Source organism: Zingiber officinale, chromosome 11A, assembly GCF_018446385.1.
Source record: "Zingiber officinale cultivar Zhangliang chromosome 11A, Zo_v1.1, whole genome shotgun sequence".
Taxonomy (NCBI): domain Eukaryota; kingdom Viridiplantae; phylum Streptophyta; class Magnoliopsida; order Zingiberales; family Zingiberaceae; genus Zingiber; species Zingiber officinale.
In genome coordinates this window covers 27,929,481-27,950,692 of record NC_056006.1, presented here as the reverse complement: position 1 = coordinate 27,950,692, position 21,212 = coordinate 27,929,481, and the positions used below count along the sequence as shown (strand labels likewise).

The following is a 21,212-nucleotide window of genomic DNA, read 5'->3' as shown; positions in this document are numbered from 1 at the left end:
AAGTGTCGAACCTTTCCTAAACAACCTATTATGTTCTTTAGAAGTTAAATTAGGAATCGCAAATGGAACTTAACATTATTGATTCCAAATTTAACTTATCTGTTCTTAATAGTTTAGACTTAGATCGCAAGCGGAACTTAACACTATTGATCCAAATCAACCTATGTTACAAATTCAATTAAATATCTATTTCGAAAATCGGTTCCCAGGACAAACATGGCGAGGCACATGGCCTTCTTGGGTATGGGAGCATCCACCACTACCTCGACAAAAGCTTTTAACAAAATTAAATATTTAATTTCCTAAAATAACATTAGGGTTAACCAAAAAGAACAATCAAATCACAAATTCTAAAAATAAAAAAAAAACACAAACACGAATTATAAATTCGAAAAACTAGAATCTAATTCCTCTTGTGTTTGGAATTCTTACAAAGAAAAATAACTAGCATGATGCGGAAAACAATTACTAGTTATACCTTTTCTTTGTATGCTAATAACCTCGAGATCTTCTGCAGTATTTCTTGCCTCGCCTTGGACGTCATGTGGGCGACGATCCTCCAAGATAAACACCACCCAAAATCCTTCTTCCTCCTTCTCTAAAATCCGGCCACCACCACAAGAGAACAAAAGAGAGCAAGGGGAAAAAGAGAGGGAGAGGGCCGGCCACAAGAGGACTCAACAAGAGAATAAGAATTGATCATACATGAGGCCTCCTCTCCCCTTCTTTTATATTACTTGCCCAAGGTAAATAAGGAAAGACTTTTTACAAAAATTAAAATCTTCCCCTTGTTTTTCCTTTTCCCCTTTTATTTTTCCTTTTCCTTTCTCTTGATTGATTCAATCATCCAATCAATGATTGATTGGTTTATTTGATTGGCCAGCCTCTTGCTTGGGCACCAAGCAAGGGTGGCCGGCCCTAATAGGAAGGAAAAATAAATTTGTAAAAATTTTATAAGCAAAGAAGGAATGCTATAAAAATTTTACAAGCTCTCTTTTAATTTCCTAATGTGGATGTTAAAAAAAGGAAAGTTTTAAAAATTAAAACCATGTTTTAAAATTTAAAACTTCTCTTATAAAATTTTCTTTTTTTAAACATGGTTACAAAATTAAAAAGATTTAAAATTTAAAACTTCTCTTCCTTTTTTCTAAAACCATGAGGATGGTTAAAAAAGGAAAGTTTTAAAATTTTTAAACTTTCTTTTAAACCATGTGGCCTAATTCAAATAAGGAAAGTTTTATATTTTAAAATCTCTCTTTTAAACTTGTAGATTTCTACAAAGAGAAAATTTTAAAAATTCAAAACACCCCTCCTAGTTTGAATTATTGTGGCCGACCCCTTCTTGCTTGGGCACCAAGCAAAAGGCCGTCCCTATTGAGGAGGAAGTGGCTGACCACATGGCTTGGTCACCAAGCCATGGGTCGGCCCTCTCTTGGACACCGAGATGAGCTTTTTCATGAGTGGATTTAAGGCATTAATGAGGCTACGACAGGGACCTAGAGGAGAAATTGGTTTTGGCCTTCTGACGAGCTTGAGTATCCCGTGTTCACCCCGAACACACAACTCAAGTTCATCAATAATAACTCATTCCACTATAGAGTTATTATTGCACTACCGCACCAATCCCAAATTACATTATGAGCTCTTTCTTACTATGAGTGTGTTAGTCTCCCTGTGTTTAGGATATCGAATGCCCATTAATTTAATTGAGTTACTGACAACTCACTTTAATTAATGTCTTAGTCCAAGAGTAGTATCACTCAACCTTATTGTCATGTCGGACTAAGTCCACCTGCAGGGTTTAACATGACAATCCTTATGAGCTCCTCTTGGGGACATTAGGACACAATTTCCTTCTATAATCAACAACACACACTATAAGTAATATCATTTCCCAACTTATCGGGTCTATTGATTTATCGAGCTAAATCTCACCCTTTGATAAGTTAAAGAAATAAATACTAAATATATGTGCTTGTTATTATATTAGGATTAAGAGCATACACTTCCATAATAACTAAGGTCTAGTTCTTTTACTAAGTCAATATAAAAAGAACTTACCTAAAATAGTCCTACTCAATACACCTAAAGTGTACTAGTGTAATTTATTAGTCCAGATAAACTAATACCTAATTACACTATGACTATTCCAATGGGTTGTTCCTTTCGATCTTAGTCGCGAGCAACTGTTTATAATTTATAAAGAACTAATAACATGATCTTTTGTGTGTGACACTACACACCATGTTATCTACAATATAAATTAATTGAACAACTACACTTAACAAATAAAATGTAGACATTTGACCAATGTGTTTCTTTTATTTCATAAATAAATGTTTACAAAAGCTAGGATTTTAGTATACACTCTAACACACCCTACCCCTCTTTGTTTCCAAATCGCCGGCCACCAAGAGAGGCTCTAGGATGGGGCACCTTCTGTTAGTTAGAGCCCTAGAGCCAATCATTTGATGATTGTATGGACTCATGTATATCATATTCTTGTATATTAATAAAGGCATTTGTTTGGTTATTATACTTATTTGTATTAGTGCCAAATAGACTTAGTATAATAGCGTCCTTGAGTAGAAGGTTCATACCTATATCAATCGATTAGTTGAATCGATAGTGAGATGATATAGGGAACACTACTCTAAATCATTCCTAGTCGAGTATTAACATTCAGGGACAATGTTAATGCAATAAGACTAGAATGTAGGTCAGCTCGATGACTTGATCTCACAAGTCATGGATATAGAGATATCAATCTGACACATGGGTATGCATTAGAGAATGTATACTGAATGACCCGCCATGAGAAAGTATCATGGATCGTTATATGAGTGTCATATACTTTCTCATGTGGCTATTAATATGACTATTAGTCCTAAGACCTGAAGTCACCATGGATCCCTACATAAGGAGTTATGTACTTTGGTTTCGTCAAACGTCACCCGTAACTGGGTGGACTATAAAGGCGATTACTGGGTATATAACGAATTATGCAGAGGGATGTGAGTGATGTAGATGGGATCTATCCCTCCCATATGACGGGAGCGACATCGCTATTCTTGATAGAGTGAGACCACTAAGTGCATGGCCATGCCTAAATGAGTCAACATTAGATGTTGAGCTCATTTGATTGAGTGAGTCAACTTGGAGTTCAAGATTTAGATTGATGAGAGGATGACACGGTCTATGACTCATATTGATCAATCTAGATGTCTAGGATAGAAGGACACTTGTCATATATTGTGAGGAGTCACAATTAGTAGTCACAAGGTGATGTTGGATCTCGACATTTCTTGTAACTTGGGTAGCAATGATGTATTGCTAGATGCCGCTCATTGCTTATGTTTCTAAAGGAGTTTAGAAACATTGCCAACGTTACAAGAACCTATTGGGTCACACACAAAGAACAAGTGGATGGAGATTAGGTTCATATGATGAACCAATTGGATTAGGTTCATATGATGCACCAAAGATTGGATTCGAATTAGACTTATTGAGTTAGACTCAATTAGATTCAATTGTTGAATGATTCTAATTTAAATTTGATTCATTGAGTCAATTTATATTAATGAATTGAGATTCATTAAATTGAAATTGACTTGAATTAAAGGTTGGATTTAACTCAACAAGGAAGACAATTGGTCAAGTTTGACTTGACCAAGTAGAAGTTGAAACATCAAGTTTGATTTGATGTATTGCCACATCATAAGGATGACTCATCCTTGCCACATCACATGCCACCTCATGGAGGTTACAACACTTCCCATTCCATTTAATGTGGCCGGCCACATTAAATGAGGGAGTTATTGTGTGTGGCCGGCCACACTAAAGGGGGAATTGGTTTCATTTAGTGTGAATGAATGTGTGGTAATTGTATCATCTTCTTCCTAGTTTTTTTCCTCCTTCTTGCTGCTGTTGCCGTGACTTTCAAGAGAGGAGAAGGTGGTTGAGTGAATCCAAGAGCAAAGGAAGAGTGAATGTCACAAAGGAAGGATACTACTAGTGAGTGTATAAGATTTCTTTTGTACCTTCTTTCTTTTCTTCCTTTCCAATCCCATTCGAGAGCTCTAGAAAGTGCTAGCACACTTGGGGCTCTCTTCTCCATCCTTTGAGTGTGAGAGACACTCCTTGTTTGTGTGGATATCATTAGAGGAGTGTCTACGTTGACACTCTCGAGATCCGGCAACTCCTTGGACGAGCGGGAATGCGAAAGGGCTCGCATCAAAGGTATAAAGTATTTTCTTTTGTAGATCTACTGTAGATCGTTGTGTATAACTCGTACTTGTGTTTTCGAAATTTTTCCTTGCACGGATCCTACGGCTTTGGGTGATTCGGGGTTTCCGCGACGCGAAAAGCTGTTTTCGCGGCCCGAAAAACCCAACACCTTCTCCTCTTCTTCCACCGTTCCAAGCCGCCACCCACCAAGGATTCTAAGCAAGAGGCGCCGACCCTAGCAAGCAAGAGGCGCTGACGCTAGCAAAGAGGAGGAGGCACCGACCCTAGCAAGGAGGAGGAGGTGCCGCCCCTAGCAAGGAGGAGGAGGCACCGACCCTAGCAAGGAGGAGGAGAGAATTGTGTGAAAATTAGGTTTTAGGGGGTGCCACCTACTCCCTTTTATAACCCTTGCCGTCGACCCTAGGAAGGTAGGATTAAAACAAACCATGGATGGGTGGATGTGAAGTTTTATATAGAGGCTACAACAGAGACCTAGACAAGGAATTGGTTTAGGACTCCTGATGGGCTTGAGCTTCCTGTGTTCGGCCCGAACATTTAACTCAAGTCCATCAATAATAATCCATAACACTAAAGGGTTATTATTCAACTACCGCACCAATCCCATATTACAATATGAGCTCCTTCTTGTTATGAGTGCGTTAATCTCCCTGTGTTTAAGATATCGTATGTCCGTTAATTAAATGAGTTACTAACAACTAAATTAATTAACATCTAATTCCAAGAGTAGTACCACTCAACTTTATTATCATGCCAGACTAAGTCTAGCTGTAGGGTTTATATGATAATCCTTATGAGCTCCTCAAGGGGACATCATCAACCTAAATAATTAGGACACAGATTTCTTCTATAATCAACAACACACCATATAAATAGTACTATCTCCCAACTCATCGGGCCTATTGATTTAACAAATAAATCTCACCCATTGATAAGTTAAAGAAATAAATACTAAGCATACGTGCTTGTTATTATATAGGGATTAAGAGGACGCACATCTATAATAACAGAGGTTTTGTCCTTTTATGTAGTCAATACAAATCAAACAACCTCAAAATGTCCTACTCAATACACACATAGTGTAATAGTGTAATTTTATAGTCAAGACAGACTAATATAAAATTACACTACAACTGTTCCAATGGTTTGCCCCAATCCATCTTGGTTGTGAGCTACTATTTATAATTTATAAGGAACAGATAACATGATCTTCTGTGTGGCACCACACACCATGTTATCTACAATATAAATTAAATGGACAAATACATTGACATATATATAAATATAAAATGCAAACATTTGACCAAAGTGATTCTCATTTAAAAATATTCAAAATAGATATTCATACAAAAGCTAGGCTTATAATATACATCCCAACATATATGGCGCAACCTTCAGGTATGCGCAGTGCTAAGTTTCTAGATCATGTGTGTCGTTTGCTTAAGGCGCTTTATGGCTTGAAGCAGGCTCTACGTGCCTGGTATTTGTAGCTTCGCGCTTTCTTGATATCTCTTGGCTTTATCGCATCTCGAGCCGACACCTCCCTATTTGTTTATTCTCGAGATGATAATGTTATCTATTTCCTTGTATATGTTGATGATCTAATCATTACAGGGAGTGATGCTTCTTCTATTGACGTCATAGTATGTAAACTTCATGAAAAATTTGTGATTAAGGATCTTGGGGCGCTTTCCCTCTTCTGCGGTATTGAAGTTCGCCAAACCTCAAATGAGCTTCTCTTGTCTCAGCAAAAGTATGTCACTGATCTTCTCTCCAAACACAACATGCTTGATTCCAAGACGGTCTCCACTCCTATTGCTTCTAGCTCTCGTCTTACTTTGCATGATGGATCTTCATCTTTTGATACGACTAAGTTCCGACAAGTGGTTGAAGGCTTACAACATCTCCGTATGACTCGTCCTGATATTTCCTTTGCGGTCAACAAGCTTTCACAGTTTATGCATGCTCCTTCATAGATGCATTGGGGTGCTGTGAAGCGTCTACTTCGGTATCTCAATGGTACTAGGGATCTTGGCATTCGTCTTCTTGCGGATACACCTTTTACTCTTCATGGTTTCTCCGATGCAGACTGGGCAAGAGATCCAGATGATCGGTGTTCTACAGGTGTATTTATTATTTTTCTAGGTGCTAATCTGGTTTCCTGGAAATCTACCAAACAACACACGGTTGAACGCTCTTCAACTGAGGTTGACTATCGTGCCATTGCCTCTGCAGTAATTGTGATCCAATGAATTAAGTCACTTTTGACAGATCTGTTTCTTCCTGTTACCACGCCTGTTGTGCTTTTTACTAATAATTTGGGTGCCACGTATCTTTCAACTAATCCTATTTTTCACTCTCAGATGAAGCATCTCGCTATTGACTATCACTTTGTTTGTGATCTGTGCAGGCCTCCGAATTGCGAGTTACTCATATTCCTGCTGAGGATTAGTTTACTGATGCACTTACAAAGTCACTTTCTTGACCTCGGTTGTTTGCTATTTGCAAAGGGCATATTAGAGAATAATTATTATTAGAAAATAATTATTATTAGGAAATAATTATTATAAGTAAATAGTTATTTGTTTCCTAGTTATTAGGGAATAATTATTATTAGAAAATAGTTATTTGTTTCCTACTTATTAGAGAATAATTATTATTAGCAAATACTTATTGTTTTCCTAATTTATGTATTTTCCTATTTTCACTTGTAATAGTATTTATATATACCATATGTTATCATTAATAATATGTGTGAATTCTATCGTCAATACATTTCTCTCGTACTTGGACCCTTACGACTCACTTAACTCTTCCTCGCAGCCTTCAGGCATCCTTCCTTTGGCTCTCATTTCTCGAATGCATTCAAGCCTGAGGCTTGTCTCAATGCCATCCTTCATGTATGCATTAAAGTGCGCTTCCCTCGGCTTGTCCTTACTGCCTTGTCCACGGTCCCTTGGATGCTCTATCCTTCACTGGACCCGAAGTCATCAAGCTAAGTCATATGTGTATCTTGCAAACTTGGATAACTCAAATACATATATTAAATACAAGGATAAACCTAACTTAAACCCTTTGCCCAAATATCAAAACTCATGGTCGCACTAGATCCTTAAGATTACTTCCAACAATCTCCTCCTTTTTGATATTTGACAATATGTTTAAGTTAGGAAAAACATAATGATAATCAATCATTCTAATGAAATATGAAACATGTATTGGAACCTATCACAAGGCTCCCCATACACCTATGCTCCTCATTGAGCTAGGAATTTCTCACCGCATTTATTTAAGGCTTTCCACTTAAACCTTACTTCTCTTCCTTTGCATAATATCAAAAAGTTTCAACAGTATTCCAATTGTTAAAACTTGATCATCTAAACTTACCATAAACTTGTGTATTTATCCTCTAAGGATCTCATATACCTATATGAGTTGTGCCGATCAAACCCAATACTGAGAAACAGTTTCAACCTACATCAGTCAACTACTATAGACCCTAGTTGACTGTCCTCATTGAATTCAACTTACAAAAATATTCTGTATTCAATGAATACTATTGTCAGTCGACTAGTATCTGAGTCAATCAACTAGCATATGTTTTTAGTCTAAACTGTATTTTTGAACCTAATTTCAGAAATATACTAGAAATTTCACAGACATATAAAAATTTCTAAATTTTGTAGAGAGGTCTATTTTACTTGTGTCAAGTTAGGAAAAATATATTTAAAAATATATATTTCTTGGATCTCAAGATTGATACAAAACTCAAAACTATCTAAATGATTCAATTGAACCTTGACCTAAAATCCTAGTTTTGGCTTCCTCTTGATGTATCTTCCCATACTAAACTGTAATGCATCCCTAGTATTAGTTTATATGACATCTATACATCCAAAATAAATTTTCATATAGTATAAACTCAATGTCATATTTTCATGCATGAAACACATCCTAAATGTGCCAACCAACTCGATTAGAGACTCAAGTCCATCTCTAAACCATGTGGCACATGTCATGACCTATCTAGAATTCCAAGTAAGGTCTACTTGGGATCCATTGACCATGGGTCCCAACTTGACTCTTTGAACTCCCCTAAAGCTCTTAACCTTGGATACCTCATCCTTGCCATAATCATATGCAACCCTTGCATATTCCTCATTGACCTTGGATGACTCTTCCTTGCCCTTGGTTGCTCCTCCCTTACCATTATCATGTGCCATCATAGAATATGATCTCCTTTTGACCTTGGAGGGACTAGATCGGTATTCCAAATCTGATCTATCATTGTTGGGTCTTTGACTATCCAACACCATACCTAATCCTTTAGATGCAACATTAAATCTCTCTAGGATTTTCTCCAAACTATCAAGATTTTCCTTCAAAGCTTGATTCACCTTTTCTAGATTTCTAATTCTAGATTCTTGTTGTCCATCTTGGACATTCTTAGACCTACTCACCTTTCTATCCATGTGCCTCCCCTTCTTGGGATTTTTGCCTAGGTTCTCCATTACCTTCTTCTCCTTAGGTAATGAGAATATAACTTATCCAGGTTTATCATACATAGGTACCTTAGGGTTAATTCTAAATTTTACCCTACTTATATCATGATACTTAAAGTTAAAATTCTTCATTGCTATATGATGATAATTATTATCAATCTCAGCATGCATGGGAAAATAGTAATTTGAATTACAATTCAAATTAGAGTACACCTCTCTTACCCTTGAAGCTTCCCCTTGACTTGAGCTTTTCTTCTTCTCCCATTTCTTCAAATGTGCTAGCTTCTCGATTCCTCTCTTCTTAGGGCACTTGGTATGGTAGTGATCTTTCTTCCCACACGTGAAGCATACAATGTGCATTCTCCTTCTTTCAGCTTCTTTATTCCTACAACCCATATTAGTATCTAAAACAGCTTGAGTGGATTTAGGATTTACCTTCTTCTTACCCATTGGACATATACTCTTGTAGTATTCTTTTTTATTACAATCAAAGCAAATGATATGGTACTTTGACTTGACTTCGATGGAGATGCTTGCAAGGTTGACTTCCAAGACTTCCTCTTCACTTATCTTAGATTCTTCTTCAATACTTGAAGATGTGGAAGACACTTCCTCATCTTGCTTTTCCTCGGAAGTTGAACACATGTCAACTTCTGGTTGCTCCTTCTCCACTTGAGCCACTACATCCCTTTCCTCGGACTTTTCTTCTTTGTCACTATAAGAAAATTAGGATTTTACAAGACTTAAAAGACAATGCATTTTTTAAAAAGCGTTGTCCTTTTTTTAACAACGCTTTTAGTGAAAAGCGTTGTCTATTTCTTTATTTTCTTACTAATAGACAACAGTTTTTTAAAAATTATTGTCTATTAGTGATTTTTATGGGTCAAAGACAATGCTTTTTGAAAAACGTTGTTTATTAACATTTTTTTAGTGTCTACGACAATGATTTTTAAAAAACTTTATCTATTGTCAAGCCCTCATCTAAATCTGGGATGATCTGAACCGTTGGATACAACTAAAAAGTAGAAAAACTCTAAGTTTCACTTTGGCACTCACCTTTCTCCCGACCCACTAAGAAACCTAATCCTTCTCAACCTTCATGCACGCCATCCTTTTTTTTCTTGGCTTCCTAACACAAAATAGCCAATGCACCGATGCCACTCCTCTCTTCTCCATCTCTTCCTCACGGCCGGCTGTCCACCTCCTTCCCTCTCTGATTCACACCGCAGCCAAGGAACTCTTCATCCATGCCGCCCTTCGTGATTTTCAACCCTGATGCTTCCACTGTCGGCTTCTCACGCTTCGAACGTCGGATGCTGCTTTGCTTTCTACCGCACACCACGAAGACCGGCAGTGCCATACTCACCTTCCTCATCACCGCCAGCCGGCTGCCATCTCTCCACTCTATCTCAATCCTCCACGACATTTCCTTGCCCCCAATCTGCTGCCGATGCTTCATCTCCGCCACGCCCAAAACCAGTCATCACCCTTCGTCTCCTCTTCAAGTTAGAAGTGGAGCTTCTCCCATCATCGACGCGACTCTGTCCACCTCTTCTATTAGTTTTCACCCATCAGGCCGACCATCTCCTTCTTCGGGCTAGAAGAAGATATTCGACCGCCCTTCCTCGCAGTAGTAGCCCTTCTTCGCATTCCAACAATTCTTCCTACATTCATCCTCCGGGTAGCAGCTTTCTTTCGACCTGTGGTTGATCTTCATGTGTTCGTTGGGTTGATTTGGTTATGCATTGTTTATGTCTGTGGATTGTTATTGTTGAATGTTAAGTTCTTGTATTAATTTGACTTCCTGTGTTTCAATTTGCACACATTATGATTTCATTGACTCATGCCCACCAAGTGTTTGATTAAATGTCTTTTCCATTAGATAAGTTTTAGTTGATGCAATTTCTTTAATTTAATTCCATGTAATGCTTGTTAGTTTATTGACTTTGTTTCCACGATGCTTGTTCTTCATTTGGATGCCATTAGGATAGACTAGTTTCCACTTCCACCGATCCTGAATAACCTTCTAGTTCACTTGTTCTTAGACTTTGAGATCAATGGAATGGAAAAGATATAAGTTTCTGGTTTTTTGGGTGCACTTCCACTGGTCCTGAATAACCTTAACCCTTGTGCTATCCCCTAAAAGTGTTAACTTTGAAGGTAAAACAAGAACAAATGATTTAATTAGCTTAAAGCTTCTTCTTTCTCCTATTCTCGATGTATTTATTTGGTTTCTTCTTGTAGTCAAAGCTCTGATGGGCTTCAAAGCATCTATAGAGGATCCACATAATGTTCTAAAGAACTGGGACCAGATCTCTGTTGATCCGTGTAGCTGAACCATGATCACTTGCTCATCTCAAAACCTAGTGATTTGGCTGTAAGCATCATGATTTATTTCACCTTTTACATTTCTTTCTTATTTCTTAGTACATATATGAAGTTTATAGCTTGTTCTTTGTATTCTAAACTTTTAAAAAGCATTTAGTATGATATTTCCTGCAGAGGCACTCCAAGCCAGAATCTATCTGATGTAGTTTCCATGAGCATTGGAAATTTGACAAATCTAGAAATTGTGTATGTTTTGATTATGGCTATAACAAATCAAATACATGCAAAATTCATTTTTTTGCAATCTTACTGATGTTCTATTTGGAAATTTTTTCTTGAGGATTAAAATTCAATTGATTGATCCTAAATAGTTGAGCCTGATATACATTTGGAAATAAAGGAAGTTGCAAAATTAAAGTTAAAACAGACATTAAGCTTTCTTTTATGTCCAATTTACACTGCTGAGAATCGAGTCAGCTCAATTTTTTTTTATCTTGAATTTGTTATCTCTTTTATTTGTCTAGAAGCTGTGTAAGCATACTGAATTAGTTTATATTTTGAATCTTGTTTATGCTCCTGTTTCATATTTCATGTCTATTATCTGATACATGAATTTTCTTTGTTCTATATTCTTTTCTTTTCTCACAGAATGGATTTGCATTGTTGCTGGAGTTAGTTTTGGGTGACAGAACTTTGACTGGGTCTGAATCTCAACATTGTGAATCTATAAACACCTACATAGAGTAGATACTAGTTATCGCAATCAGACCTTGTCATGTGGACTACAAAAACAATCTTACATGTCATCAGCATGGTATTTACTTTCTATATATTTGCCTTTATGTTTAGTTGACAGTTTTATTCCAGTTGACTCTGTTTTGATGCATTAATTTCTTGACTTTTTTGGAAAAAGGTTTTGACTTCTTAGATGATAGAAGTTGAGATTGTGGAAATTTCACATGTTGTTTGCTTATTCCTCTTATCTTTCATTAGATGTTGAGATTGTGGAAATTTCACATGCAGTGCAGTTTTAGATATTTTAAAGGTGAATGGAGGTATTCAAAAACTCTAGCTAAATAACTCGGGCATGAATGATTACAGGAGCAACAACTACATGCTATGTGGTACTGCATCTGAACCTCAGAGGTATGACTGGGAAGTACTTCGATGAAGAACTATAAGAAGGCTTTGGGATTTAAGCGAGAAGATGGTTAAAACTAATGAGTAAAGAACATTCAAGTTAAGAGAATAAGTAGCATCTATCAAGATACTTTAAGTTCATGCAATAAAATGTAGTCGATAGGAGTAGTTTTGAGTGTCTCCTAATTAAAATTTCTTTGTATGCAAGTAATTATATTTGTTGTAGAAGTGTAAGGATGATAATTTATATATTTATCTTGGTTGTTTATTTAATAATATATTATTGATTGAAGTAGATTTGTTTTCATTTATCTTTTATTTGTCTTTGGCATTAAAAGATAATAGTTTCAAACCTCTTGTCTTTTGCTTAAAAAAGAAAATATTTTTTTATGCGTTGTGAAACTGTTGTCTTTGTTAAAAAAGACAACATTTTTTATGCGTGGTCTTTAAAAAAGACAACATTTTTTATGCATTGTTTTTAAAAAACACAACGCTTTTTATGCGTTGTCTTTGCAAAAAATGACAACACTTCTAAAGTGTTGCAAAAGTGTTGTCTAAGCTATAAACGACAATGCTTTTAAAGCGTTATCTTTGTGCAAACTTTTAAGAATAGTGCTTTTTACAATGCTTTTTCAGCCACATAGATAATGCTTTTAAAGCGTTGTCTATCAGCTTTTTTCTTGTAGTGTGTGTAGGTAGGTTCTTCACCTAGAACCATCTTTACATTGCTCCACAAATAATGGGCATTCTCATACTCACCTACATGACTCATTACGTCATTAGGTAAAATATCAATCAAAATTGATATTACCTTTTCATTTTCCTTTGATCGTGAGCTTTGCTCCTTGGTCTAATAACATAGTCGGGGTCTCTTCCCTTTCTCGTCTCTTGAAGTTTCAAAAGGTTCCTTGACAACCATTATGGTATCCCAATTTGTCTCAAAGAAGTTCTCCATTTTCACCATCTAAAAGGTGATATCCTGTAGACTTTCCCCTTCACACTTTGGCAGAACAATCAAGTCGGCCATCCTCAGCTTCCTTGGTGGTTAGTCCGATGGAGAGCACGCTCGCTCTGATACCACTTGTTGAGGATCATGGCCTGGCTAGAAGGGGGGGGGGGTTGAATAGTCAATCACTCCAAATTGTTTGCTTCCTATGTATTTGTTAGTGCAGCGAAATACTAACCAAATACAAATATGAAATCTAAACTAAAAACCAAAGCTATACCTTGCACTCATTAATCGGTCAGTCTCCTTTATGACCGATGATGAATCCTAAAAATTGATATCAAAAGCAACTTGAATAAAATAAATTTATTTTGCATATGGTTAGTAATAAAGGAGTGATTATAAATATGTTGAATTACTTGTACTTACTGATAATCGATCATCTATCATCCTTTTATTATCAACGGGACGTGCTTCTAACTCTTAACTTGTAAGGGAGCAAACTTCTTTATCGAGAGACCTAACTCGATCATAAATGAATCTGTGTTTGGGCCAATTAGATGCCCATTGCTTTGATGAAAAGTAACAGGTAGTTTGCCCTGGTCGTTGATCTAGCATCGTAGCCGATTGAAATGTGTGTCACGTGTCTCCCTACGTAGCGGTTGGCCTGTAAATGCAAAAGTGCTAACAATTAGCAAATGAAATACCTAAATAAAGCCTTTGTAATTTAAATACAAAATAACTAACCACTAGAAGAACTATCTGTTGGATCGAGATGCATGTAAGGGGGGGGGATCATGTGATTTTCAAAAGACTTATTCTTTTTCTAAGTTGAAAACAAAGTACATGCAACAGAAATAAGAAAAGAAAAAAAAAGAGAGTAAAAGTAAGAAACGTGAATGCAAGCGATTTTACTTAGTTCGGAGCCTTCGGTGACTCCTACTCCAAGACCCAGATCCCGCGGACCTATCGATGGGTAATCTACTAAAAGCCTTTTTTGGAATTGCCAGAAGAGGGGATCGAGTACACAAGAATCAAAAGAGTGTAACAGACTACACTTTCCATTTATAGAAATTACGTACAGTAATTAAGTTTTGTTACCAAACACTTTTGTAGATAGTCAGCTTGAACACGGTGTTTGGATGGCTTCTCGGCGGCAGTCGGGCGTAGTAGGGTCATAATAGAGTAGCAACAGAATGCCGGAGAAGTCAGAAGGCTAATAGGGCACGTAGGAGCTCGTACAGAAGTTGATCTTAAGTTGTGAGAAAGCTTTGAGTGAGACCTCCTTATATATTGACTGTTAAAGGTGCCTTCTATAGTATTGAAGGTACCTTAAATGTGTAAAATTTGATCCCAAAAAATGCTGCTCCTTATCGTCGACGAGGTCTGAACTTTATCCCTTGGAAGATACCTTCCATAGAATCGAAGGTTCCTTCCATGAACAACGTAAAGGCTCCTTCCATTGCTTGAAGACACCTCGGGTATTGTTCACCTGAGACCTTTTTGCTCCTTTTACTCTATAAGTTAGGTTAGTCTAACATGATAATATTTAATCTATAAAACAAAGTTAGAACAACATTAATATGATTAATTTATGACTTAAATCCTATCCTTCATACTAGGATCTAGTCAGAGTTTTAATCTAGATTTCTAAAATGGACCTAAATGAGACGGACGACTTCTGTCCCCTCAACCGAGATGCGCCTTCACTTAATTACTCTCCTCTAGTGACTTACCTTCACTTATCTAGTGTCGAGTGAACCTATCAAGAATCGAACATCCCAATCTTCATTTCAAAATCACACACCTGGACTTCGGGAATCGAACATCCTGGTCTTCCTTCTGGAATCACACATTCAGACTTCGACCAATCGGGAATTGAGCATGCTGACTGCCAATCAGGAATCGAATATCCTGGCTGGACTTCATTCTAATCGGGAATCAAACATCCTGACTGCCAATCGGGAATCAAACATCCTGATTGGATTTCCTTCTAATCGAGAATCGAATATCTCGATTGTCAATCAGGAATCAAACATCCCGACTGGACTTCCTTCCAAGTTAGTTAACCTTGCACACTCAGTAAATCTATTAGATCACAACAACACCTAACTTAACTCACTTGTCATTCATCAAAATCTGAGTTAGACCGTTATGTTGGTGCGGAAAGCATTGGACGATTGAACCTGGGTTTTAATTATGTCAAAGGGTCTAAAGTTAAGTTGTTTTGTTATTTAACAAGATTGATTGAACTTGCAGGAAAGTCCTAAGTTGTCTTACGCAAAAGTTTTAGTAGATTCTAGGCAGGAGGAAAACCCTAAGGGGTAACCTTAAGTCCTAAGGGGCGGTAACCCAAGGTGATGGAAAGTCCTAGTTACAGTTAGGCAGGTGGAAAACCCTAGGGGGTAACCCTAGGTTATGGAAAACCTTAGGGGGAGGTAACCCTAGGTCCTAGGGGCTGATAACCCTAGGCTGAAAGTCCAGTCGATCTGGAGGACCAGTCTAGCAATAGGTAACTTCTCCTGAGAGGAGTAGGTGAGGATGCGTTCCCCTGTGAGGGAACAATAGGTGACGGTTCAACCTAGGGTTTCTAGAGGAAATCCAAAATCAGAACCGAATAGTTCGAAGGCTGTCTAAAGTTGTTTTACTTAATTAACACTTTGTTGTAGGGTAAGATTCAACCTTTATCGGACGACCAAACGTCTGTATCGATCGACCGAAACCAGTACAGCAGGATTAGATTTTCAGAGATCTGACCGAGTTTGACCGAGGGATCGGTCGACCAAACCTTAGGATCGATTGATCGAACTGAGGATAAGCAGTGACATGGTGGAGCCGAGTTGATCGGACCAGATGAGCTAGGGATCGGTTGATCGAACGGTGAGATTGGTTGATCGAACAGAGAAACTCTATCCGTGCAGCAGAATCAGGATTGGAAGGATGACCGATTCAGGTGGGATCGATCGACCGAACTTGGGGATCAATCGACCGATCCAGGTCGAGTCAAGACTTGATCTCGAGATCAGGGGATCTAGATCAAGTTTAAGGAGGCTATAAAAGGGGTCTTGGCTAGCACTTCAAGGTAATTGAAAATCAGACTACTTGCACTCCTGTGTGCTACGACAAAACGCTTTAACAACGCGCAACTGCTACGCCGACAATTGACATTCCTTTCCAACATCTTTGTATTATCGGTAACTTAGATTTAATATTGCAATTGTAATTGATCTTGTAAAGATTTCTCGAGCTTATAGCGATTGTCCATCCAAAGCACTCTCACGTGTGGACCTTGGAATAGGAGTCACCACAGGCTCCGAACTAAGTAACTCTTGGTGTTTGCGATTGCGCTCTTTGTCTCTTTACTTTCCATTGCATTTCTTACTCTGTGTTTTCTGAAACGAATGTGAAAGCCACACATGCTATTAACCCCCCCTCTAGCACGTCATCGATCCTACACGTTAGTACAAATTGCACCAATAATCTTCCCCTTTTTGATGCAATGACAACCTAGGTTAGAGTTAGGAAAATATATGCAGCAGTGAAATAGTAAAGACATAATTATTTTAGGGTTAAATTTAATTTTAGTTTCTTTTCTCTTTTTCTTACTAACTCTTACTCTCTCCCTTTGACATTCATAAAAAATAATGCAGATAAGCATAGTAGATTGTAATAAAATTTTAGTACAAATTTTCAACACAAATCTACAGGTTTGATAGAAGGAAGGAGTTAATATAATTTTTTTTTAAAAAAAATTTCAAACTATTCAAAGGGGTTTTCAAAACGTTGAAAATTTCTAAAACGTTGAAAATGACTAAAACGTTAAAAATTTAAAATGTTAAACATTTCTAATTCAAATCTTTTTGCAAAGCTTAAATTATTAAAGAAGTTTTAGAAATCATTTTGTAAGATAGTTTTTAAAACACTTAAAAAATATGTAGCACGAATATTGTAAAATAATTTAAAGCATTTTCAAAGATATTTTGCTAAGTAAAATAAGTTTGAAAGTAGTAGGTCCCATTTAAGTTTTCTGATTTTTCAAATAGTTTTCAACAAGTTGACTTTGCAAAACAAAAATATTTTGTACAAATAAATTTTACAAGAAAAATAGATTCAAGAAGTATAAAATACGGCAACAAATATAAATAAATAATAAGGTTTAATGGACAAAAAATCTTAATGGAATTTTTATAAATTTTTAGAAATTTTCTGGAATTTAATTGGAGCTCGTATGATGTATTTAGAGGGAATGCACTAATGGGGCCGATAAAAGCTTGTTAGGAATACCCGGAAGTAGGAGTTGATTAAGGAATCAACTTAGGGTTTAATTGCACTAAACCTAAGTATTTGTTATAAAATCCCTCCAACCCTAATAACCCACCGACACCTCCTTTTCCCCCCTCTAGCGCCGAGCTTCTTCCCCCGAGCCCTCACCCAGGTGGCGATCTCCTCTTCTCCGTCGAACCAGCAGCTGGCGAGATCCTTCTCCTCCTCACGCGAGCATCTCCTTCTCGTGATTTCCTCCCCAAATCGCCTTTGTCCACAGCATGGGATCGCACCGGTGTTGCTCATCCCGGTGTCGATTGAGCCTTCTTCCCTCTTCTCCTCGTGAGATCCCGCAACCGCAGTCGCAGCCGCTTGCTCCTCCTCATGGCAGCACCAGAGACGCCACGACGAGCCGACGGCTGACACCGACCCTCTTCTCTTCGATATGTGCCCTAACTAATCCAACAAGTAGCTCTCCCCTTATAGGTATGGATGAGTGTTTTCTTTTGGTAGGCTAGCATATGGATTCAGATGCTGCCCTGTTCTACACTAGGGTTTCTTTTGCGTGAGTTTTTGCTTTGGGTTCTAGAGTTTATCGATCGGTTTTTGGTGGTTTCCATTGCTCCTTGTTGGGGTTGATTCTTCGGAATGGATTTGGGAAAGGTTCATCTGACAGAATTATTATTTTTATTCACCTTACCCTAAGGTGGTTGTTGGTTGTCAATCAATTTCAATTGAAGTGATTCGAACTCAATGAGTTCCCGTTCTCAATTTCAAGCTTGATGTGGTGATTTTGGATTAGGGTAGGTTCAGTGGTGATTTTAGATTGGTTACATGGTCTTGTTTTGTGATGGTATAATGGCTTGGTTCAATTAGGGTTTTCTGTTTGAATTGGGATTAGGTAACAAGTTGAGGTATGAGGGGTTTGGTTGTAATCATACGATTTGTTGCAGGACACTGCTACGAGCCAAGTGTTCCGAAGTGGAGACAACCTAGCACGATTGACAAGTAAAGGCGGGTACTTCTTACTTTGACTCTTTAGTTCTTTGAACTTGGTGCATGAGCTATTTTTGTGTAAGGATTGTTTTATCTTGACTCTACTCTTATTTTCCTATGCTTGATACTTCCACGTAATCTTTGAGAAATTCGTTTCCATATCTATACAGTCTCTTGTTGTTATCCATGATTAGTAGCAGATACTAGATACCATGTTTGTATGCTTTGACTGTTGTTTATTACAAATTATAATGAGCATGCTGGCTTCAGGTAGCATACTTAATTTTGTTTATATTTGTATGATGATTGTTGCATTTGGCGCATCATGTCATGGCATGCATGTCAACGACCAATTCTCCCTTGCGGTCGAGAGAGTCGTTGACTAGGGCCGCATCCTCGGTCACTCGAGAGAGTGGTAGCTGGAGTTGATGCCTCTTGTCCTGTCGCGCTGCACTCGGCCACTCATGGAGAGTGGTAGCTGGAGTTACGAGCAGCAGGGACCCCGTCGCAGATGTAACTAGTTAGCTACTATGCAACTGTCCCCTCGGCCACTCGTGAGAGTGGTAGCTGGAGTGGTGTACAGTCTGTCACTGACCCGACCTCTCGACCATACAGGGGTCATGGTGCAGAGAGGTGGGCGGGAGTGACCATCCATGCATACGCTGTTGTTATTATATTTGTTTTGGCTACTGTTGTCTATGTATGCTGTTATTGCTTACTTACTGCTGTTGTTCGCATATGCTGGTATGCTTACTTGTGTTGAGACATATTCTCATTGTAGATGTTTAGTCATTGGAAATTTGTATATACCTTGCTTATTACCTCTGTAGTTATGAGCAGTACTGTAGCAGATTAGTACCAGTTCTGACCTACTATACCTAGCCTAGGATATGGTTTCAAGTATGAGCATTTATTTTGATTCTATTGTAGTATCTTCTATTTCCTCTTATGAGACTGTATACTCTTGGCTCACTTTCTATTTGTATATTACGTTCATGCACTATCTTATCTTTACCCGCTGAGTTCCAATACTCACCACCTCGTAATTTGGTTTTCTTTCGCCAGGTAATAGGTAGATGAGTCATGGATGCTTGGAGAGTCCCGGCTGCCAGTCCTGGGTCCCACGTCACACACGATGATAGTTTTCTTTTTGGATTTTGTTATTGTTTGGGTGACATGTTAATTTTGCATATTTTTCTTTTGAACAAGTCACTGTGGATTTTTGGAGTTTAGTCTGGTGGTTGCAGGTATTTTTGTTAGTGTCGTTGTTGATCTTATGTTCATATTGTTTTGTGTTTTCCGCTGCGTTTACATTGTTGTGTGTTTACTTTCAGTCGTGTAGGCTTATTAAACTGCATGGTTGTGTTTATTTTGTTCCAGTCGAGTGGGCTGATGATATAAACTAAGTAGTTGTGTATATATTCTAGCTGAATGTGACTGATGTATATTTTGTATGTAGTAATGCTTCAGATTGTCACTTGTACAGGGGAGATGTTGTCAAAATTTCTTCGGACAGGGACTCCTCTGGGGCGTGACAAGAAGATTTGTTAAAAAGATAGTTTGTTTGAAAAGTGTGTTTTAAAATTTCAATCGTTCAAAGCTTCTTTTAATAAATTTTGCAAAGAGTTTTGTAAGTATTTTCAAAGATATTTTTTTCAAAAGTAGAAAACACTTGTTTTAAAAAATATGAATTTTTGTAGAATAAGGATTTGAAAGTATTTTACAAAAAAAATTGAAAATAATTTTGAAAGTGATATTTGCAACCGGTACGAAAATAAATTATTTTGAAAATGATTTTAAAATTTTCTTCTCCTAAACCTGATATATTTGAAAATATTCATCTAAAAAATATGTCCTTAAATGTTTAACCGTTAGTTACTAACTGACTATCAGAAGATAGTAGTGTTCACTTAGTTAGTCAAGTTAATGTATCCCGTTAGTTTTTGACTAAAGTAGATCACTTGATCATTCTAATTCTAGTATTTTTTGCTCAGACTTGTGTTGATGCACTGATATAAGTATCTTAAATCCAGACAATAGGCCTATGCATCTCACGTTGTTCGAATTTTTTAAATTCGTAATTAGAGTAGACCTAGTGTGTTTATGAGATGCTCAATACCTAGATTTATAAGAACACGATTTCTATGGATTTGATCTAGTCTAATGCCAAAACATATTTTAAAAACTAAGGAAATGGGAATTTTTAGAAAATAAAAAAATAAATTTCCCTAGAATTTTGCAAATTATTTTAAAAAATAGCAGTCCTAGTCTATCATACACATTCCTAATTTTCGTCTTAGGCTGCTAAATTCTAGTCCTGATAATGGTTTAGTAAATATGTTTGACAGGTTCAATTTTGACTCAACATAGTTGAGTTCAATGTCACCTTTGGCTACATGATTTCTTACAATATGATGTTTAACTTCTATATGTTTGGTTCTTGAATGATGCACGGAATTTTTAGTTAAATTTATTGAACTTATGTTGTTAATAAAGATTTTTGTATTTTTATAATTTAGGTTAAGTCTTGTAATGTGTGCATCATCCATAATAATTGTACCACACACTCACCCATAGCTATATACACTGCCTCAATTGTAGCTAAAGCGACATAGTGTTGCTTTCTACTAAACCAGCTAACAAGTGATGGCCCAAGTAGTTCACATCCACCACTTGTATTTTTTCTATCTAATTTAGAGCTAACATAGTCTTAGTCAGAATATCCTAAAAGGTCAAAATTAGTTGTCTTAGGGTACCACATTCTTATATTTGGTGTACCTCATAGATATCTG

The 21,212-nt window shown here is 37.2% G+C and overlaps 1 long non-coding RNA gene across 2 annotated transcripts; it reads left to right on the top strand.

The window, feature by feature from the left end:
- The first annotated feature begins 9,800 nt into the window (after positions 1-9,800).
- LOC122030832 lies at positions 9,801-12,493 on the top strand. 2 transcript variants are annotated; one of them, XR_006125629.1, is made up of 3 exons: positions 9,801-11,124; positions 11,724-11,889; positions 12,177-12,493. It is a non-coding gene; the product is annotated as an uncharacterized LOC122030832 (long non-coding RNA). The 2 variants fall into 2 exon arrangements; XR_006125628.1 differs by lacking the exon at positions 11,724-11,889.
- The last annotated feature ends 8,719 nt before the right edge of the window (positions 12,494-21,212 follow it).